Source organism: Macaca thibetana, chromosome 13 (assembly GCF_024542745.1).
Source record: "Macaca thibetana thibetana isolate TM-01 chromosome 13, ASM2454274v1, whole genome shotgun sequence".
NCBI classification, from domain to species: domain Eukaryota; kingdom Metazoa; phylum Chordata; class Mammalia; order Primates; family Cercopithecidae; genus Macaca; species Macaca thibetana.
Genome location: NC_065590.1, coordinates 8,163,103 through 8,186,850, shown reverse-complemented (window position 1 = coordinate 8,186,850; position 23,748 = coordinate 8,163,103). Strand labels below are relative to the sequence as shown.

Below are 23,748 nucleotides of genomic sequence, written 5' to 3'. Positions count from 1 at the left end.
CAGCTCAAATTTGCCTGTGTTTCAAAATGTGCAGAATCACTACTTAAAACACAAAGCACATTAGCATTCATGGCAAAACACTTCCAAGTACCCATAGAAATTACAAAGAAGCAGATTCAAGTCCATATAAAAATCTACCGGTCTAATTTCAGTATTTGATTTTCTCAGTGCAAATATCTTGATAATTGAGTTGTATGATTTTATGCTTAAAATTCAAAGAATAAAATTCCCATAATGTCATAACAAAAATAAACCACCCGAATCAAAGTGCAATTTTACATTAAAAATTTTTATCTTGGGGCAACTTCTTCTCCCATTTAGCAGCCAAGAATATTTTCACTTATTTCGGCACTCTAATTGTTTGACAGGGTTCTCCTTCTAAGGGAAACATATACCCAATAGATAGGGTAGAGACATTTAAATATCTTCTCTAGGGTATAACCATAATAATTATATGTAAATGTTGGGACTTAATGTTTCTAAAATTGTGATACATAATATTCTAGGATAAATGTAATCCCCCTAAAAGTATTTTTGCAAACAATATTTTCTTTCACCTAATTGGTATGAAGGCTGTAATGAGTCAAACAGCGAAATACTGTATATTGTAAATGCCAAGATGTAATGAATACATCAGTATCACATAGCCTGTACCAATAAATGTGTTACTGAAACAGACAACAGACTAAATGTGTTTACCTTATGACATGAATGTCCTGCTTTCTGTATGAATTTTCAGAGCTCTGCAACAAGTTTCAACTGAGGGATTGTGAATTATGTAGGGCTTGTGTACTCTCTATAGAATGCAGCTTTCTCATTTGTTCTCTTCTGACACTGTTTATGTCTGGTTGAACCACAAATAGACATAAATATAGCACCAATTTGAGGGCTCACTTTAGGTGTGTTTGCTGGGTGGAGGGTGTGTGCCTAAACCTTCTTTTATAGGAAGACAGAATGAGAAATCGATGGCCGAGCTCTGGAATAAACGGTGTTAAAGGCAGACAGCTGATTTACATTGCACTGGCATTTTTGGCTTATATATATTATTTAAGAATTATATTGCTGTGGTGGTTGTTTTTTTAAAAAAAGGATTCAAGCCTTACTTAAAATCATTCAGACCTAAATGAACTGGCAGCACTTTTACTTTATGTCCGGCACTGTCCCGGCGCTCCTCTCCTCTGTCCCTCTGTCTGGTCATGGGCTCCGTCTCCGACTGCCATCTCAACGCGGTCTTCTATTTGGGTGGGCAGGATGCCCAGGTACCTCTCAGGGGTCTTCACCTACATTGCTCATTAACCACCCTTCAGAAGGAAAAACCGTCCCGCCACAATGCTCTCTGCTGCCTCGTGGTCCCGGCAAGGCCTGGGGAACGGTGATTTCTCTGCTGCTCTGAGGTGTCCCAGACGTCAGGGCTATAAAGGGATGTTGCTAGGCTAATTTGGCACTGCCCCTTCCAACAATGCAGCATGCACTTGGCAAAATTCAATGAGAGAGAGAGAGAGAGTGCGTGCAAGAGAGCGAGTGAGAGAGCGCTGCTCACTAATTGAGCTATTTAACAGACTGCAGAGCCACCTGGAAGGCAGCCAATCATTACTCAGTGTCTTAATAGTATAGAGACTCTTGAATCATTCCAAGTAAGAAGTTCCACATATTTGTTTGTTTGTTTTATTTTTGTTTGTCTTTTGGGGTGGTGTGGGAAGAGGAAGAGGGTGGGAATAAGAGCATAGAAAGGGAGAAGGGTAAAAAGGGGAGTAAACTGTAGAGCACATGTAAATCCAGATATTGAAGTATGAAAAGCCAGTGTGCATTCTAAGACTAGCAAGGAAATACTTTGCAATGCCATAGGAAAGAAAAAGGGGGAGGGTTGGGATTTTTTACAGGACTCCATCTTTATATAAAGTTTTTTTTTTTTTTTCTTTTGGAATGGGTCATCTTCTACCACACTGGTGAATTCTTTTGGCCATTTGTCAAGGGCCATTTTCTGAGAGTGGACTGACTTGTCTCCTGCTATCCTTGTGGGGAGGGCTGCAGGCTGGAGCTGCTCACACACCCGCCATCACAGTTCCCTTTGGGGACGGCCCTTGGACAACGAGGATTTGTTGATTGGCAAGGTGGCTGGAGTGAGAAGAGTCTGCCAAGCCATACCCCTCTTTTCTTTCTAAACTTGGCTCTAAATTTCCCTTTTCCTGGAAGCTTCTGGGACCGCTCCCTCTCAATTTTCTCCTTTCAATTCTTTGTATGCACATTTTATATCCATGTACTCACATGGCGTGCATTACTACTCATTGATTCTTTTCTGAGTCATCGGCGTTGGCTTCATCTTCCTGCCCAGAAAGTAAGCCGAATCCTTGTGGGGACCATGTCTTCTAATTATTTAATTATTTTTTCCTACAAGACTTTCTCTAATAGTGTGCTGTGCGCATTGATTAAGGTTTATTTACCATACTGTGGAGAACGGTGGCTGGGAGATGAAGCTTCCCTTTTCTTAAAATCTTGGCCAAGCCATTAACATTCTCTGTGCCTCATTTTATCAATATTAAGAATAACCACAAAGATGCATTTTCAAATGTTCTATGAAAATTAATGGATAATTAATGGCGACATTGCAAGATAGTGATTAAGAGGGCTGGCTCTGGAGCCAGGCTGCCCAGTTTGAATCCTGGGTCTGTACTGACTCACTGCTCAATAATTATAACGCTCTAAATTTACCATTCAGTTTTAGGCTTAACAGTTATTGAATGTTTACTCCCTGCCAGCCGCTGGTGACAAGCACTTTATAAGCATTCTTGTACTTCATCATTAGGACATTCCTGTGAAATAGATATGGTTATTAGTCCCATTTTGCAAGCAAGGATAAGCGCTAACCTAGCTCTTGGGATTTAGTAGGCACTCAATGACTTTAGCAAAGTTCAAGTCATTGGATAAATTCAAAGTTTTGCTAAAAGCTAAAATGAGAAGAGAGAATACCCTTAACTCTCATTTCTCCAGTCTCCCTTCACTTGCCCCGGGTCTGTACGCTACGAGGCGACGCAAAACTGGCACAATGTAAATTCCGCCATGAGCACAGTTTACAGTGAAGGCAGAAATAAACAAAGTGAAGCCTGCCTCATGTTCTCGCCAACCCTGCTTTTCTCGTTCACTACACTCCTATTTTAATGTCCCAGCCAAGGGCCCCTAAAAGGGTTTTACCACTGAGATTGGCTTCTCCTCAAACTGTCAGAACTATTGCCAAGTGTTACTGTCAAATAGTGGCACATCTTCTCCCTCTCAGAATTCTGAGACTCTATGGCTTCGAAAAAAGTACATTTGTATGTGTATGTGTTGTTTGTGTTTCTGTATGTGTGTGCTCTCAGACACTGGTCTAATGTATCAATGATTATGTCAGTGACTGAGCTTGTCTGAACACTGAACACACACCGTTGATGAATCTAGGATTTCAGGAGCAGTAGCTGTACCTTATAAATGCTAAAAAGTATTTTCCATCGCTTAGTATTTTTGATGCATGACCCCTCTTTAAATATTGCAATTATTCATTTGAAATTTAAGTAACATTTTAATTTTTATTATTAAAATAGAATGCCATTCATTTTATTCCTGAGTCGCTGGATTCTGTTTCCTAAAATTTCTAAGGTATCCAATATCAGAACTTTTAAGGTCTAAAATCATTTTTAAAATGTTCCCACTGTTATTAATTTTTTTAAAAAAACTTACTCTATGAGATTGAAAGGCAATTAGGATAATCCCACAGCAATTGGGCATTAGATACAAAGTATATGCACAATAATAAATGTTGATTGTTTTTGATATTTACACAAGAACATTTTCTGGAATAATTATATCCTCTACTTACTGACCACTTATTGGTTCATTAAATCCTAATAATAGCTGAAGGAAGAGGTACAGTTTCCATTTTACAAATGAAGACAATAAAGCTGAGGTAAACAATTCCAACTGTTCAGGCCACGTATTTGATAGGTGTCAGAGCTCATTTCATACGTGGGCTTTCTGACTTCCGTCTGGGCCTTTTAATGGCTGTTCTATTTGCCATCCAAGTCTCACAGTGAAAGCATTAGAAACTCACATTTTGTGTACAAACTAGCATAGGGTCAGATTATGCACCCCAGCTAAGATGCAGGATACCAAATTAAGCTTGGATTTCAGATAAACAACAAATAACATTTTGGTAGGATGTTTAGTAGCATGTTGCATAGGACATATTGACACCAAAGTTAGTCATTGTTTATCTGAAATTCAAATTTAACTGGGTGTCTAGTATTTTCATTTGCTAAATCTGGCAACCCTAGTCTGAATATACTCAGATAAAAGAGAGGCAAAGTAGATGATGTCTGTCTCAGCCTCCCTGAAATTTCCTTTTGTGTTTAAAAGGGGGTCTGAGGGATGACTGCCTCTTTTACTGGTTACTCTTCTTTCTTGCTCTGACTTACTGAGATAAAGCCTGTGAGATCCCCTGGTATCAGAGGCAGCATCTCTGCAGCTGGGAGCCATAGAGGGCTGTCCCCTACCGCTGAGGCCCGTGGAAGGCCCCACAGTGTCCCCTGTCCTCCCAGGATGTGTACTTTGGTGGGTGTAGTGACTGGGTCACCCATGCAAATGATTCTCGATTCTCCTGACAAAGTTGCTACACTGTCATTGCCTGTAGAGACACAGTGCAGGTACCACTTGGAGTTCTTACCTTGCAGCCTCATACCCCAGGTTTCAACCAGGAGTCCCTGAGGACTCAGCAGTAGAAAAATTTGAGTATTAAGCAGCATGTTCTGCTCAGATGACCTGTCCTTCCTGCCACAACCCGGAGGACACTTGTCCCATCCCCATAGCCTGCTCCAGCTTTTGTGTGAAGAGGTCTCACCCACCAGCCCCACAGATGTGTCTGGACATGTCAAGCATTCAATGGGCTGGAGTTTATGCTCAGGGATTAATAATGCTGATAATAATAACTGTAATAATGATAGAATACTCTTTTCACTGTGATTGAAATTTCACCATGATTGTAGCTTGTTCATATTGAAACAGGTTTTTACAACCTGTTACAGAGCTTCAATCATAGTGAAAATTAGTAGTATTCTAATTCTATCCTTATTATTACAGTCATTATTATTAGCATTATTAACCCCTGAGCATAAACCCCGGCCTGTTACAACCCCAGGGTTGAAATCTCCCATGATACTGCCATCAATGAAATCTCCTATGAGACTGCCCTCAATGTATTATTTTTTTTGAGGGTTGGGGGCTCTTCTCTATCTTACTGAGCAAAGACATTATATGGATGAAGGGCTATTCACTGTTTTTGTTTAGTTTAGTTTTGTTTTTTTGGTGAGAATAAACAAGCATCAGATATGATTCTCCAAGGTACAGACCAAAAAGGACACACAAAAGAGGCTGTGGAAAATCAGGCAAGCAGAGGTGTACAGCTAGCTCTTGCAGTTATCATCTGTGTGACTTTAGATGAGTTGAATTACTGAGTGCTCTAAGTGTGCCCCAAGGCATATCCAGTGATTCCTGAGCATTTGGGAAAATAGACATTCATGACTTGATACAAACTTTCAGGAATTCCACCAGAGCTGACTTAATCCCTGAGAGAGTCATACCCTCACTTACTTTGCAATCCTTATGAGAAATCCTAGGATACGTGGAACACAAAGCCTACCCCAGGTTTCCTCACAATCTGCCAGTGATCTAAGTACTCTGGCAGCGAGGTCTAGCCCCACACTGGTCTTGTTCAGAACCACATTCTGGGATGAGTGTCACTGGGTGTGTGGGAAAGAACATAGCTGTGTCACATCGAAGCTAGAGAGTTCTTGTCAGTTCAGTGACGTCAGGCAAGTGCTGAGCCTCAGTTTCCTCAACTGTAAGTGCTAGATGATGCTTGCTTCCTAAACACCATTGTAACAACCTGTTACAGAGCTTTAATCATAGTGAAAATTAAGAGTATTCTAATTCTATCATTATCACAGTCATTATTACTAGCATTAGCATTAGAATTCCACCAGCATAGGTATGGAGGCTACTTGTATACACGTTAGCAGATCTTTTGTAGAACCTCTTGTTCAGAGCTGTTGTGGCCATCGGTGGCTGCTAATATCACGTGACTATTGAGCACTTGAAATGTGCTGTAGATGTAAAATGCACGCTGAATTTTGAAGACAGTGCAAAAATTAGAATTTACAGCACCACATTAATACATGTTATGTTATTATATGTTAAAATGACAATAATTTGAAAGTATCAGGTTAAATAAAATATATCGTTAAAGTTAACTTCACCTGTGTCTTTTCATTTATTTTGAATGCAGCTACCAGAAAATTGAAAATTCCGTATGTGGCTCCCATTTGCGACTTACCTTGTATTTTGGTTGGAAGTACAGCTCTAGGGAACTCAGGTCATAGGTCTAGAAAGAAATATAATTCCATTGAGCTCTTTTCTTTTTACTCAAAAATTTCCTCTTTGTGTTCTAGGGAGACTTTGTTTTGTACGATAGATATCTTTTAGATATTGTTTTTGTCCCTCTGAATATAAGAAGGCAAAAACTAGCAAGGATAATACATGTAGGTGGGACCAAAAGAAATGATGAGAACAAAATTCACTCTATGAAGAAACGTGCAATATTCCCCTAAAACGTTTTTAAAGCTTTTAACCTGACCAAAAATTCACATCAGGATGTGCTTTTGATTCCGACATGGCAACAAACCTTCAATGTAAAAGACAAATTGCAAAGGGTACCAAATGGGATGACAGCACCTGGACATTTGCTAAAATATTTGAAGAGTTTTCGTATTGGCTCAGCTACTGAATTTTCATAGAAAAATAATCTAATATAGCATATGTATGATTGTGTGATTCCCAATTAAAATATTCAAGGTCTGCATTTGTGAGCCAAGATCCAATACCTTTTCCAAGTTTTACAGAAAAGTGGAGAAAACCTGGAAATGCTTGATACATATTACACAGTATAAATAGGTGCTACAATTTCCCTTTATTTACTAGGAATGTGAAATCTGGAGAAGCAGTTTTTTTTTTTTTTAAATAAACAGGAACACTACAATTATTTTTCTGCTTCACCTCTTTGCTCTATGCAATGCTGTTGAACTTGCCCTTTTAAAGATTAATCAAAGTCTGCATTTACAATTGGTTTAAGACTGTCACTATAATTTTGAGCTCATGTAATGTGAGAGGAATTAATTTGATTAAAACAAAATTAAACCATGTGTAATTCACAATAGCAGAACACATTTGCAGGCTTCCTCGTGACGTGGCTAGCATTGGAAGACTTGCCAGGGGAGTGGTTTAGAATTAGACAGAAGGGGGTTTAGAATTAGACAGAAGGGGGCCAGGTGCAGTGGCTCACGTCTGTAATCCCAGCACTTTGGGAGGCAGAGGTGGGTGGTTCACAAGGTCAGGAGTTCGAGACCAGCATGGCCAACATAGTGAAACCCCATCTCTGTTAAAAATACAAAAAATTAGCAGAGTGTGGTGGCAGGCGCCTGTAATCCAAACTACTCGGGAGGCTGAGGCAGGAGAATCGCTTGAACCCTGGAGGCGGAGGTTGCAGTAAGCTGAGATGGTGCCATTGCACTCCCGCCTGGGCAACAAGAGCGAGACTCCGTCTTGGGGGGAAAAAATGACTTAGATAGAAAGTTCTATTAGTAGAGATGTCAATGCTAAGTGGCTGTGACCAAGCATTTTGCTGCAACATTTGATACTGTCATAATTACCATGTTTTATTAAAAATCTTAAAAAAGAAGTAATATAATTGAGAGAAACACTGCTCTTTCATTACCCACTCTTCAACCCATGGAATGGGTCCAGTTTTGCCTTTCCTCTTCTTTTCTCAAAATAGAAAAATCTTTTTCTTTTTTTTTTTTGCCTAGGCTGGAGTGCAGTGGCGCAATCTCGGCTCACTGCAACCTCCGCCTCCCGGGTTCAAGCGATTCTCCTACCTCAGCCTCCTGAGTAGCTGGGACTACAGGCGCCGCCACCATGCCCGGCTAATTTTTTGTATTTTTAGTAGAGACAGGTTTCACCTTGTTAGCCAGGATGGTGTCGATCTCCTGACTTCATGACCCACCCACCTTGGCCTCCCAAAGTGCTGGGATTATAGGTGTGAGCCACCACGCCCAGCCCCTCTTCTCCTCTTTCATTTCTCTGTGTAGGCCTAGTCTTTTGAGTTTGAGACAGGGTTGGGGGTAGGGATAAGAGTGTCAGAGGTGTTCGTTCACACATGGTTGTCCACTGGTGCTGGGGAGATGGTCCTGGTCTCACTCTTGGCTCGGTCTTGTTTTATCTGATGCTGGTGGTCTCTTCTGACGCACTGGCCTCTGCAAGAAGGTATAGGGGTTTCTTTAGGGTGGCCCTCTGCTGAGAACTCCTTCAAAGGGAGGAAGCCCCTTGGGCCCTTCTAGTGCTCCATGCTTTCATTCAAAACTCTCTTGGGGAAGGGTCTCCCCTCCTTTTATCCCTATATTCCTACTATGGAGTCATGTTCAATACTAAATTCCTTTTTTTTTCCCTGCCTCTGAGGACGGAGGAAACTAGGGAAAGTTATATCCATGTCTACTCTGCTACCAAAGGCTATTTCCACAGTCCTTCCCACCTCAGAAACTGCTAGACAAGGTGCAGATGCTGGTCTTGACAGTCTCTATGCCCTTTACAACCAGAATATGCTGTCAGGTTTCCCTGAGGGCACCTTCACTGACTCCTCTCTAGTGGTGGGCCTGTATGACTTGCGTTTTCTTTTACTTTTTTTTTTTTTTGAGACTGAGTCTCGCTCTGTCACTCAGGCTGGAGTACAGTGGCGCGATCTTGGCTCACTGCAACTTCTGCCTCCTGGGTTCATGCCAGTATCTCGCCTCAGCCTCCCGAGTAGCTGGGACTACAGGCGCCCGCCACCACGCCAGGCTAATGTTTTGTATTTTTCGTAGAGATGGGGTTTCACTGTGTTAGCCAGGATGGTCTCGATCTCTTGACTTCGTAATCCACCTGCCTCGGCCTCCCAAAGTGCTGGGATTACAGGCGTGAGCCACCTCGCCCGGCCGTCTTGCATTTTCAATGACAGCAAGCTTTCAGCTGGGAAGTGAGGCACTCGTGTCCCCTCCTCATAGACACTCCTCATCAAGCCACAGGGTCTCATAAAGCCCCATTTATTTGACTATGGAGAAGAGAGGGAGACCCCATTTCATTCCTGACACTGCAGGTCTATGAGGCCCCAACAGCTCTTCCATCCTTCTCTACTCTGCAGTCCTCTTATATAAACTGGGAAGGAGGGGATGGTCACTGGAGTGGTAGCAGGGGTGGCTCTGCCAGTGCTTAACAGAGGACAGTGTTTGGCTGTATATATTGTATTTTCTATCATTTGTCAGTTCAGAGTCTTGGAGTATATTCCGGCTCAAAATAAAAAATGTCAGCTCATTATTTTGTGGATGTACTTTAGGAAATCATCAGTACCATTTATCAGATATTTTTATTTTCTTGTTAGGCACTTGGTAGCATTGCATTTCCTTACCTTCTTGGAGTCAGGTAAGGCCATGCTTTAGCCAGTAATTATTTTATATCGGGAGGGAAGTTTTAAGAGCTTGAGTGTCATTGACTTGATTCCCGTGTTCATAGCTAGTGACGGTGGAAGAATATATCCAAATGGAGCCTCCATTAGGCCAGGTCTTCATGTGTTTGGGATGAGTCAAGCCTCCCTGTGGTCTTTGTGTTGAATATGTGGTATGAGTGGGAAATATATTTTGTGTGTGTGAAAAGCCACACAGATTTTTGAGTGATCTGTCACTGCAGCAAAATCTAGCTTAGCCTGACAAATACAATGTTGTTGCATTAAACACGAGCAGCCAGGTCAGAAGCTGATCAGGACTAGAAAATGCAGATCCACCCTGCCCAGTGCCACCTGCCCCATGCCTGTCCCCTCTCGGAGGCCCGGCCCCCTTTGTCCGTGTCCATCACACTGTGTGGAAGTGTTGCCAGCATGTCTAAGAAACTGTCCTGTAAAGTTGCTGACATTGACCTGGCTGCCTGGGGACACAAGGCCCTGGATATTGAGGAGAATGAGATGCTGGGTCTGATACATGTGTGGGAGCTGTATTTGGCCCCCAAGCCACTGAAGGACACCCATATCGCTGGCTGGCCATATGTGACCGTGGAGACAGCCATCCTCACTGAGACCCCTTGTCTCCCTGGATGCTAAGGTACAGTGGTCCAGCTACAACACCTTCTCCACGCAGGGCCAGGTGGTGGCTGCCATTGCCAAGGCTGTCATTCCAGTGCATGCCTGGAAGGGTGAAACAAGCAAGGGGTACCTGTCATGCATCCAGCAATCACTGTACTTCAAAGCCGTGCCCCTCAACATGATTCTGGATGATGGTAGTGACCTCACCAACCGCATCCACACCAAGTACCCACAGCTCTTGCCAGGCATCCAAGGCATCTCCGAGGAGACCACCACCGGGGTCCACAACCGACACAAGATGATGGCCAAGGGGATCCTGAAGGTGTCTGCCATCAACAACTCCATCACCAAGAGCAAGTTTCACAGCCTCTAAGGCTGCCGGGAGTCCCTCATAGATGGCATCAAGAGGGCTACAGACGTGGTGATTGCCAGTAAGGTAGCCATGGTGGCAGGCTATGGTGATGTGGGCAAGGGCTGTGTCCAGGTCCTGTGGGATTTTGGGGACCCCTTCATCATCACTAAGATTGGCCCCATCAGCCACCTGCAGCTGCCATGGAGGGCTATGAGGTGACCGCCATAGACGAGGCCTGTCAGGAGGGTAACATCTTTGTCACTGCCACAGGCTGTGTTGACATCATCCTTGGCCAGCACTTTGAGCAGATGAAGGATGATGCCATCGTGTGTAACCCTGGCCACTTTGACATGGAGATCAATGCCAAGTGGCTCAATGCGAACCCTGTGGAGAAGGTGACCATCAAGCCCCAGGTGGCCAGGACTGGCTGAAGAGCGGCACGGCACCATCCTGCTGGCTGAGGGTCAGCTGGTCAGCCTGGGCAGTGCCATGGGCCACCCCACTTCGTGATGAGTGACTCCTTCACCAACCAGGTGATGGTGCAGATTGAGCTGTGGACTCACCCAGACAAGTACTCTGGTGGGATTTACTTGCTGCCCAAGAAGCTGGATGAGGCAGTGGCTGAATCCCACCTGGGCAAGCTGAATGTGAAACTCACCAAGTTGACCAAGAAGCAGGCCCAGTACCTGGGTATGTCCTGTGATGGCCCCTTCAAGCCAGATCACAACCGCTACTGAGAACCATGCCTGCCCTTCACCTTCCAGCTGCTGCCCTTGCCCAGGCCCCGCCTCTCCTCTGTAAGAGCAAATGGCACCAACTTTGGGAGTGGTTTGTCAGTGTCCACCATAGACTCCCTGGTGCTGGTCACACAGTTTTAGGCCCTGCTGCACCCCTCATATCGTTCTAAGTGTGGCAGGGGGAATCGAAAGACCCCTCCTCAAGCCCTGGTCAGGATGGTGGTACAAGGGACACAGCCACAGGGAACCGTGAGCTCAGTGGTCTTGGAACTGCTCACTAAGTCAGTCTTTCCTAAGCCTGGAAATTGGTAGTGGAGTCACAAAGCCCATGTACCTTACCACCTAGACGTTCACCTGGCCTATGGATTTATACCCGTGTGCTTGGTTCAGTGGTTCCTCAGCCCATGACAGAGGGAAGGAGCTATATTCAAAGGCAAGGAGGAACTGTTTGAATTTTCCTGAGAGCCTGGCTTGGTGCTGGGCCTTCTCTTAAACCTCGTAACAATGAGATTGGTACTTTTAGTCTCTATTTTACAGGCGTTAGAATAGACCGTTAAGGGACAACTGAGAAAGGACAGAGAAGGGACAGCCAGAGGTTGAGGGGCGCCAGAAAAACACAAAGACAGCATATATCTGCCATCATTTTGTAACAAGAGGGTTCCTATCACAACCCTGGGTCCAAAACAGAGTAATCTGACTTATAATATTTATATAATGTTTACAATCTTAAATAAAGCAGGAAGGTGAGTAAATAAAAATCTTTGTGGCTAAAATAATTTTGAGGCTTTATTTTATAAATAATCCACTGCCAACAATGTGTGGTATGAATAAGGGGCTATAGTCGTGTACCAATAAAGCATTGAGAAGATGCTGCAGTGTGAGGGCTGCAGGTAACCCCCTGGGCTTGAAAGAATGAGTAAAGTGGGAACTCTTGTCTTTTCAGACATGTCTCTTGTAAATAACCTGTTTTTAACCTAATCTTAGACTGTCAATTAATAGATGAATTTAACTCATTTATAATCTAAAAAAAAAAAAAAAAGAAGATGCAGATCTTCCCTATGTGGGATGCTAACAGGTACCCAGACTGTGCCTGGCATTCTTCTTAGAAGAGCAAGAACATGTGCAAAGGAAACTGACAGCAATGGAGTCAAAGTCACACAGGTGGTAAGTTACAGTCTTTACAAGACATCTGTTTTGATGCTTTGCATATCCAGGTTTACATTTTCTGCCCTTGCCATATCTTCTTCAAAGTTATTTCTGTGATGAATATAAACTTATAATAATTTAATTATTAGCTACTATTAGTAATTTTTTTTTCAGTTGATCTATGCTGCCTTTAAGGAGCTATATTTATGATTATGGTTTCTTTACTGAATTCTGGTAGCAAGTAATAAACATATCCATGTTTGTAAACAGAGCAAGTTGGATTTTGAGGGGATGAATATGTGGTGGTCTAATTGGCCTCAAGGCAGTCAGAGATATAGCTTGGCAAGCAAGCCAGTGGAGGTAACATCTTCCGCTGTGGAGTCAGAGCAAATACCGCTCTTTGCATAGCACCATATTGAACGTATTTGTACTAAGTACATATCTAAGCGATTATGCATGGAAATACCCTAAATCATAATCTTTCCCCTGTAAAAAGTGATTTAAACAGTGACATGGATATATTTTTCAAAGCACACTTGAGAGAAGGAAATTGTGACCTGCTCAGCTGTATTTCTGCATTCTCAGGTTGGGCTACCAGGGATCTTCTGGGCTCCAGGTCTGGCTGCTTGAACATTCAAGGTCTGAGATGATTGCTTAGTTTTTCCTGCTTTTTGAGCCAAATGTATGATAGAAATCACCCAGCTCTTCATTTTGCCATGTTCCGGAGGCACAACAAGGAGTAAAACATTCAAGAATTGTACATGGGTGTCACTCTCTAAATATAAAATCATAGACCACATGATTATTATTCTGAATATTGGCAGTTTAAATGGAAGGTTATTAATTATTTTGAATATTGGCACTTTAAATGGAAGGTTGTTTTGAGCAAAAAACTACCTACTGCAAAATAATTTGTGGTCCAACAGACATTGGCCATGTGGAACTAAATCTGGGAGAATCTCTGGTCCCAAACTGCTACTAAAAGTTGCAAAATTGAATGGGCAAGTAAGTATGGTCATTAAAATGTAAGTAGATGAAAATTGGATAATTGCATGCTGCTTTTTATCTTGACACATATTGTATTAAAAGTTACAGTGTAGAAGAACCATTTTCTTGGGAAATAAATAGATGAGAAGATTAAACAAGTGACTCTTTCTAAACCATGTAAGTGGGAGGAGAGCAGTTGAAAAGCATTATTTTACTGTTCCTACAATGCCCAGCTCAGGAGTGGACGCATAACAGCCACTCAATAAATATTTGTTGAGTCTATTAATGTTTGAATGCAAACAAAATTCCTATCTTTTCATTAAAATGGAGTGAGTACAATAGAGGAAATTATTTTAAAATGTAGTCCAGTATCCAAAACAAATCATCTCAATTTAGGTCTTAATTAGTATAAGAGTACATTGTTTTTATTGGTTTTCAAAATTTGTTTCATGATCATGACATAGGATTATTTGTGGTATATTCCCTAGGTTGAGTTAATGTAAAAAAAAAAAAAATCTTTCTCCACTGCCTTGATATATTTGGCACCCTTTCTGTGAAGTGCTCAAAATATCATTTTGGGGGTACATTTTAGAGATGCGAAGGGAAATGTCTGAGCCATAAAATCCAAATCGGGATCTCCTTTTTAGCTTCAAGCTAAAGAAAGAAATTCATGGTTGAATATACATGCATCTCACACACTCTAGGGTCTGGTGGCGTTGGAGATTGTTTACGTAGCGTACGTAGTTTTACGTTCAATAAATGCTTTCTGATCGACAGATGGACTAGTGAAATGCTTCAAGGTAGTGTGCCCATTCATTTGGAATTGTCTATTTGATCTGCAGAAGGGAAGACACACAGAAACCTCCCACCGCTGGGGAGGGTTTAGGACAGGGCAAGGACGTACGCTTACGGTCTGCAAGCAAAGATTCCTGATGGAGAATTCCCTTTATAGTGAAAGCTGGGTAATAACAGCTTTTAAAAACTTCAATTTCCAATATCAAGAGGCTTTTTTAAGGAGAATCTCTACTGTAACCAAAGAATTCAGCCTAAAATTCTAGAAGACCCAGTGGCCACTTATTGTGGTGTTTGTTCTCCCTGTAGCAACTTTTCTTTCCTTCCCTCCACCCCACAGTTCCCAACGAAACACACAGAGGTCACGAGCCACAATTAGCTTTGGTTAAGCTTCAGTTTAGATTTCCTAATACGTAACCACTAGCCCTCTTTTCCCCTAAAGGATATCCTATTGATTCTCTAGGATTCATGCATTTTAGGGTATTTTGATATTTTTACAGGGGATAAAGTTCAGTTCCCAGGTGAATCTCACTGTTTTCTCCTCTTGTGTTTCCATCAAGAAACCTAAAATTTGTCATTATATAATTCTTTTCCTTCTTTTAGAGACAAGGTCTCATTCTGTTGCTCAGGTTGGAATGCAGTGGCACAATCACAGCTCGCTGCAGTCTCTAACTCCTCGATTTAAGTGATCCTCCACCTCAATCTTGGAGTAGCTGGGACTACAGGCATTCACCACCACGCCCAACTAACTGTATTATTTTTTGCAGAGATAGAATCTCACTATGTTGCCCAGGCTGATCTCGAACTTCTGACCTCAAGTGATTCTCCTGCCTCAGCCTCCCAAAGTGCTGGGATTACAGGTGTGAACCATCACACCTGGCTGCATTGTAGAGCTTTAATTACAAAGAGAAGTGAAGCTAATAGACAAATTGCCTGATACATTCAAAGTCACCGACAGCCGACTGGAGTTAGGATTAGAAGTTTGTTCTTGGCTTTCTAATTTCCTGCTCAGCTTCTTGTCCATAACCAGCATGATAAGAGGGGATCTCTGGTGGTCACAGCTTCCATCACACAGTGGTTTGATTAATAGGCCAACATTCATAAAGTGCAACGGTGGTGCCAGGATAGAGGAAATCCCAACAAATGCTGGTTTCTGTTATTGTTATAATTGACTTATCATACACCAGAGCATATTTTTCTTGCTCTGACCCAAAATACTAAGGCCACTTACCTGATAGTCCTTTTGCTTCCTGTTTAGAAAAGAGCACATTAAATATATTTTCAAACATTTACTTCATCACATCCTTGTTACCCACAGCACTTCACAAAGCAACCTTCTTTCATCCAGACTCTGCTTCCCCTTCCAGTCATCACCCAAGATCATTGTTAGTCACTCATAATGACCCTGGGATCTCAGAGACAGTAGGATTAGCAGGGAAAAAATTTATCCAACTGATGATTTCCTATGTAGCTACTATGTATCAACCCCTTACTACAGAGAAGTTCCCAAAGCTAAACTTCAGAAATTTAGAGGTGAGTATCAGACCTCATTTTCTCATTTCTGGGGAGTGGGACACCTAGGATCGAGGTGACAGGTGACCTCAGCACAGTACTCTCTCCCATAGGTAAATTTGTGTATGCTCTCTTCACTTTACCCTTATTTCCTCAGAGTTTTAATTTAATTTTAATTTTAAATTGACAAGTAAAAACTGTACATATTTATGGTATGTACATATCATATCAAACATACAGTTTGATATGGTATAATATTTTGAAATATGAATGCATTCGAAATGGCATTCGAAATGGCTAAATCAGGCTAATTTACATATACATTACATCACACAGTTATATTTTTTTTTTCTGGTAAGAACACTTAAAATCTACTCTCTTGCCAATTTTCTAGAATACAATATGTACGTTGTTATTAACTATAGTCAACATATTGTACAATAGATCTCTTGAACTTATTCCTCCTATCTCACTGAAATTTTGTATCCCTTGACCAGCATTTCCCCACTTTCACTGCCCCCATTCCCAGCCTCTGGTAACCATCATTCTACTCTCTGCTTCTATGAGTTCAGCTTTTTTAGATTCCACATAGAAGTGAGAGCATGCAGCTTTTGTCTTTCTGTGCCTGGCTTATTTCACTTAGCGCAATGTCCTCCAGGTTCATTTATGTTGTCACAAATGACAGGATTTCCTTCTCTTTTTAAAGCTGAATAGTATTCCGTTGTGTATACGTAACATTTTCTTTACCTAGTCATTTGTTGATGGACACTTAGGTTGATTCCATATCTTGGCTATTGTGAATAGCGCTACAATAAACATGAGAGTGCAGATATCTCTTAGACATACTGATTTCATTTCCTTTGGATATACGTTCAGTAGTGGAAATGCTGGATCATATGGAAGTTCTATTTTTAATTTTTTGAAGAACTTCCATATTGTTTTCCATGATGGCTGTGCTAATTTACATTTCCACCAACAGAGTGCAAGGATTCCCTTTTCTCTTCATCTTCTCTATCACTTCTTATCACTTCCTTATCTTTTTGATAACAACCATTCTAACAGGTGTGAGGTGATATTTCATTGTGGTTTTGATTTGCACTTCTCTAATGATTTGGGGCATTTTTTTTTCCACATACTTATTGGCCATTTAAATGTCTTCTTCTGAGAAATGTGTATTCAGATCCTTTGCCTATTTTTCAATTGGGTTATTTGTTTTCTTACTATTGAGTTGCTTAAGTTCCTTATATATTTTGGATATTAACCCCTTCTCAGATGAGTGACTTACAAATATTTTCTCTCAATCTGTATGCTGCCTCTTCATTCTGTTGACTGTTTTCTTTGCCGTGCAAAAATGTTTTAGGGAACACAGACATGAAACTGGGAGTTGATGGCACAGAGAATTTGCATTAAAGCCAGGAGAGTAGGTAAGTTATCTGACGGAGGATATAGATTAAGAAAGGAATGAGGACCAGGATGGATTCCTTAGGAATTTAGAGTTTGGGTAGAGGAGGAGGGGCCAGAAAATGATACCTAAACCAAAACAAAACCAGCCACAGAATAGGAAGAAATCCAAGAGAACAGAAAACTGCCCGGATGGAGCAATCCCATGGGTTTTCAAAGATGAGATGAATACCAACTAGAGTCCGTCAGCTTTACGGACATGAAAGTCAACAGTGATTCTATGCATCTGGTATTTTAAGTATTCATCAGACGGAGATAGCTGCAAACTTTTAGCCTGAGACTTTTATTTTCTAGTCTTAGAATTTTAGAGGATTTCAAATTCTAAAATGGTAACTACTTAACATACACTGATATTCTGTTTTCATTTTATCATGCATCCCACTTATAAGCTGAAATATACTTATGCACTTAAATAAGATTTTCCTCTGACTAAATTGCCAATCTCCTGAGAAAAATCTGATAAACTAAATTTTAATTAATCTCCGTTATACCCTTCTCATCTTTCCTCGAATGAATTCATTTTTTCCCATAGCAACTTAATACCTAGTTCACTTAGACACCAACTTTCACTTTAGAGCCTGTGCTTGTTTCTTGCATTTTCTGCATATTGATATTTTTTTCCAAAAAGATCGTATTTTTAAACATAGGTGTTCTTTTCTAAGATCTAGGTGATTCTAGATTCTAAGATTTTGATTCTCTATTTTTCACCTTTTATTAATCCATTTGGAAAACATTAAGCATTTTCTTTGTGCTGAGTTCTGGCGTACAAAGATCAACAAGACACCATTCTTGCCATCGCAGCTATCAACCAAGTAAGGGAGACAGACCCGTAAGTGGACAAGCGTAAATCAGTACCTAGGAAAGGGACGCTGGATCTCCGGGAAGTTCGCAGTCACACTGGAGCGGCGATGCCTGTTGTAATACTGTTGTTTTTTGTAATGCTGTCTTGACCCGGTTTCGAGGCCCTGACTAGAGACTGATCAGATCCTTCTTGGCATCTGATTAAGTCCATACCTCAACCACCTTTCTTATTGGGCTCTCACCCTCTGGGGCTCCTGGGCACCCACGTGTATCTCCCTGGGGCCAGGTGCCAGACAACTAGGGACAGATTCAGTGCCTAGGAACCCAATAAAGTATTCAAATTAGTGAACCCACAAGCAGCCTGGAAACCCAGCTAAGCCCACCTCGTTTGCCATATATAAGCCGTCTCTGACAGCCCCAGCTTGCTCTTACCCTGCCCTTTTGCAAGCCCCTGTGTGGCCCTGCTGACAGCCTGCTCTGGTTTGGAGCTGTAGGTAACAAATTCTGTTTCTCACCTCTGAGTGTCTTTGTGTTGTGTCCTGACGTTGAGAGAAACTTTAAATCTTATACAACGCCAGGCTGAATCTTACATCTGTTTAGGTATTGGATAGGTGAGGAGTTGAAGTCAGAGGAGAAATCAGCCCAGGCAAGGAAGAGAGTCAACTTGTGATGAGTTTGCAGATGCACATATGGGCACCATCCAGACACTGAAAGTCGTGGAGAACATTTAAGCAAGAAGGAGTTACAGGCCTGTGGACAATGACATCTCAGAGGCAGGAAGAGAAGTGCAATCCAGGGAGATGACAGCAAAAATACACCCCGAGAAGTGTGAGGCAGCAGTGTGTGGTAGGATCTGATGGATTCCAGGAGTCTCTAAGGTAGGGAGTGACCGGAAGTGTCAAATGCGGGGAAGTTGTCCAGAAAAGTCAGCACGAGAAAGTAGGTATTGAACTGGGCAGTGAGGAGGTGGCTGGTGGTCCTAGGAAGAGCAGTTTCGGTATTGTGGCTGCTGCACATGCTGGTTCATGATGGTTTGAAGTAGGGGCGAAAGGTGAAGAACTAGAGTTAGTGAGAGCAGAACAGTTTGTTGAGAACTTTCAGTAAAGAGGAGAGGAGAGAAATGGGGACGTAAGAGTGAGAAAGTGCATGTGGAATTCTTTCTCTCTGTCTCACTCTCTTTTTTTTTCACATGGGAAAGGTTTGAGCATGTTTGAAGTGCCGGAGTTACAGGACAGGGATGGTTGATAGAACCAGGTGCTGCAAGAAATGGTCAGGGCAGGCCAGATGTAGTGGCTTATGTCTGTAATTGCAGAGCTTTGGGAGGCTAAGGTGGTAGGATCACTCGAGCCCAGGAGTTCAAGGCAACACAGTGAGACCCTGTCTCTACAAAAAAGTTATTCGGGCATGGTAGCATACACCTGTCGTCCCAGCTATTCCGGAGGCTGAGGCAGTAGGGCTGCTTGGACCCAGGAGTTCAAGGCTACAGTGAGCCGTGTTTGTGCCACTGTACTCCAGCCTAGGCAACAGAGTGAGAACTCATTTCAAAAACAAAACAAAACAAAACAAAAAAGAGGTGGTGAAGGCAAAGGTAGAAGAAGGGCTGGAACCAGAATTACAGAGATCCTGCTGCTCAGAAAGTACCTGGTAATGTATGCGTGGGTATATAGGGTCAATCCTCATTGTGAATCAGATTTTTGCAAATTCACCTACTGGCTAAAATTGATTTGTAATTCCTGTTAAAAGAAAAACTTCAGGCAAATTAAATTTAACAGAGTTTAATTGAGCAACGGAGTCATGAAATGGGCAGAATAGGTTCAGAGAGGACCCATGCTACTGTGTGGTCGGAGAGGATCTATGAGCAGAAATAGGAAAGTCATGTTCAGAAAATGGAAGGGAGATACAAAAACAGCTGGATTGGTTACAGCTTAGCAGCGTTTGCCTCACTTGAACATGATGTGAACAGTTGACTGCCTGTGAGTGGTTGAAGTACGATTGCTGTGATTGGCTGAGACTCAGTCAGTTATTGCAAGATTAGGTGATAGTCTGTTTACACGTCCAGTTAGGCGACAGTTCACTATGCACCGAGAAACCTTTAGGATAACCTTAACATATATAAGGAGGCAGCTTTAAGCTAGACTTAATGTAACACTCTCAAATCTGTCTCTTGGTGCTTTTAAATTCATTTGTAGACATACACAGAATGGCAAAAAATTGGAGTTGCACAATGTGTATGTCCTCAGCTAAGGCTGAACAAGACAATGGTCTTGTTTCAGCTCCCTGAATACGTGTCCTTTTCACAATCTATGTAGTAACACATTTTTCCAGTCTGAGGGCTTTCTGATGGAGATGTTGCTGTTTAAAATGGCCCTCAATTGTAGTGCTGAGGTGCTTTCCAGTGTTCCTGTGTGAGATGGCTGTGATGCGCCCTGTGGAGAAAATATGTGTATTAAATGAGCCTCATTCAGCGTAAGTTATGGTGCTGTTGGCTGTGAGTTTAACGCAAAATGAATCAACAATATAGATTTTTTAAAGTGTGTAAACCAAAATTTTGTATTGATTGATGAAAATGTGACTGCTACTACCACAAATAATGAAAATCAACTATATACTCACGTATGCACACACATGTATGAGTCTATATAAGCTGTATAGATGCCTCATTTACTGACTCAGTTAATCCTCACGCCATTCCTATGTGGTAGGCCATTTCATGATCCCCTCTGTATCAACGTGGGCTTGAAGACTCTGAGAGGGCAATGATTTTCCTTTTCCCAGTGACACAGACCTGTAAGGCAGGGCAGGGATAGGAACTTGGGCAGTGTGACTCTGGAGCTGTGCTGTTAACTACTTCTTCCATGTGCCTGTTGGTGTGTGGATCTAAACTAGGAAAGAGGCTTAAGAAAGGCTTTTATTAGCACTGTTTGTCACTTGGAAAGTACAAGCAGAAAAAGCACATGGGTTGCCTGATCTTAGCTTGGAGATTGGTGGTGTGAGAACAAAGTTGAAGCCTATGAGTGTTGAATGTATTGTCCAGAAGGACTCAGAGTGGAGAGGAAGACCATGAGTCAAGGACCAAAAGTTAGTTATTATTTAACCAAGTAATAAAAAAACAAACAAAACACGAAACAAAAGAAATTATATTGAGCCCTTGCCAAGTACCACTGTTCTTGGTCCCAAGATTATAATGGTTCATAAAGCATGATTCTATCCTCAAGAAATATAGAGTTGCAAGGCACATACAGGTAACAGCCCGACAGTGACACGTGTGCCCTGCAGCCCCAGGAAGACGACTACCTGGTCCTGTGAGTCCAAGTGGCTTCCCATAGGAAATGCCACCTGCATTCAGCTGGAGAAGGACGAATAAGATGCGTGACTTCGAACCTCTTGAAACTTTAGATGCCTCAACTTTGAAATGAGGATCAAAATAGTTTGACATAGGTTGTTATGAGAATTAAATGTAGTACTTCAGTGAAGCCCTTAGCATAGTACCTGAAACATACTAAGGCCTTACTAGAAGATGCTATTACAGCAATATTATTTAGTAGGTGGAGAGCAGAAAGAAGGATGTCTAAGGAAGGTGAAGAACCAAACGAAGGAAGCAACATGGTTCATGACTGTGGGCTGGGCAGCAAACAGAGCTTTTGGTGGGTACAGCAATGGCCCAGAATATGGTGGGGGTAGTAGCAGTGGGGAGGCAGAAAGTGGCAGGGCCAGATTTCATCCACATCAAGGAAGGATGGATTTTTTAATGAGATGTGATTTTCAGGGCAGAGATTTTGAGTAAATTAGAAGCCCAGGTAGTTAACAGTGAATTGTTAGGCCAGGTACGTTGGCTCACAGCTATAATCTCAGCACTATGGGAGGCTGAAGCAGGAGGATCACTTGAGCTCAGGAGTTCAAGACCAGCCTGAGCAACATGGCAAAACCCCGTTTCTAAATAAATAAATAATAAATAAATGACAGTGAGTTGTTTCTATAACTGTGCTAGTTTCCTTGACTCACTCCTCCATGAGATACCTAGCTTCCCAGTTTAACCTCCTTCCTATCACCATATTTATCTACGTATTCTGATTAGTTTTATTCTGGGTCCTCAGGGAAAATGAGCTGGTTTTATCATCTCTGGACACTCCATTCATGCATTCACTCACTCACTCACTCACTCATTCAGACTTTATTAACTCTCTTGTGTCAGGACTTTCTTCTGCATGCTGAGGGATACACAGCGATAAAGATGGAGGCACTCAGAATCTCGGCCAAGAGACAGAAAGGAAAATAAATAATAACAGCTGTGGGAAGTGGCGGTAAGAGATTGATAAGAAGAAGTCCTTGGGGGAACATAGATGAGAGATGGGATAGAGGATAAATGATAAGGAATCCAGTGAAATGGACACGTGTTTGTGGGATCTGGAGGTTCATGCTTGACCACTGGTACTGACCAGACACTTATGTTTTGGCAAATCTCTCCTAAGACAATAACATCGTACATTTGTGGGAACTAAGATGGAGCACACCCAGTGAATACCATACAAGGTTGAGTTTCCTAACCTCCTAGAATCTGAAGAAAGTTTAACCTTTTCCCTGGAAGTACAAATTTTTGATGTAAAATAATCACTGACCTTCTAAACTCCATTCATGGCCAGGTATGGTGGCTCACACCTGTAATCTCAGCACTTTGGGAGAGGGAGGATTGCTTGAACCTAGGAGTTTGAGACCAGCCTGGATAACATAGTGAAACTACGACTCAACAAAACAACTAAAAAATTAGCCAGGCATGGTGGCACATGCTTGTAGTCCCAGCTACTCAGGAGGCGGAGGTGGGAGAACTGCCTAAGCCAGGGAGGTTGAGGCTGCAGTGAGCCATGATCGTGCCACTGTACTCCAGCCTGGGTGACAGTGAGACTCTGTCTCAAAAAAGGTAAAAATTAAAATTAAAATCCATTAATTGCTGACAATTATAAATTTTGCTTTGAGTGATAAAGTTATATAGAATGTTCTACCTCTTCAGCAAAGAAACCATCAAGCCCTCAAGGTCAAGGACCTATGTTCTAGCATCATAGAAGCGGATTTGGGCCAATACAGCTGCCAATTATCTCCACTCACCTCTGCTCACCATCATGACTAGCTCCCAGAATCAGTAGTGTTCTGATTGAAACTGATCTTTCCAAGTAATGAGAAGGATACGTTGGGTAACCAAATGGCTTTCCAAGAAGACAAACGCAACCTCTGTTGACAAGTAACACAGACTACCTTGTTTTCAACAGACGGATTCAAAATACAATTGCAAATGTACTGATTAACACTGTAAGCTGGGTTGGGGGTGAGACAATTTGTCTCAGGAGGGTTGAAACAGGATATGATTTTGAGAAATATCAACCCCACTTTTTAAATTAACTTATTGACAAAATACTGTCAAGATTCTTTAAGGAAACTACATTTATGGTAAAAGTATTCTATATGTTTTTGAAAATAGCTTTATGCTGCAGATGGTAGGAAAGAATAAATTAACTAAAATATCTTTAATGTTCTTTTCTAGCACTGTGACTAGTAAAATATATTTCAAGCCCCAAATAAAAGAGTTGATGTGAACTTGATCTATCTCAGGTAACCAATAAGCATTTCAAACTCTCATGTCAGGGATTTTTAATGGTCGTAGAAGGCATTTCTTAAAATATTTTACACTCACTAACCCCATCTGCTTCAATAAAAGCATTGCCCTAAACCTTCAGTTATCTTTCTAGAGGCCTACTGCTGCTACCTAGAGTTCACAGCCAACATTG

General features: G+C 41.8%; 1 pseudogene; it reads left to right on the top strand.

Annotated features, from left to right (window-relative positions):
* The first annotated feature begins 9,982 nt into the window (after positions 1–9,982).
* Positions 9,983–11,272, top strand: LOC126933920 (adenosylhomocysteinase-like; annotated as a pseudogene).
* The last annotated feature ends 12,476 nt before the right edge of the window (positions 11,273–23,748 follow it).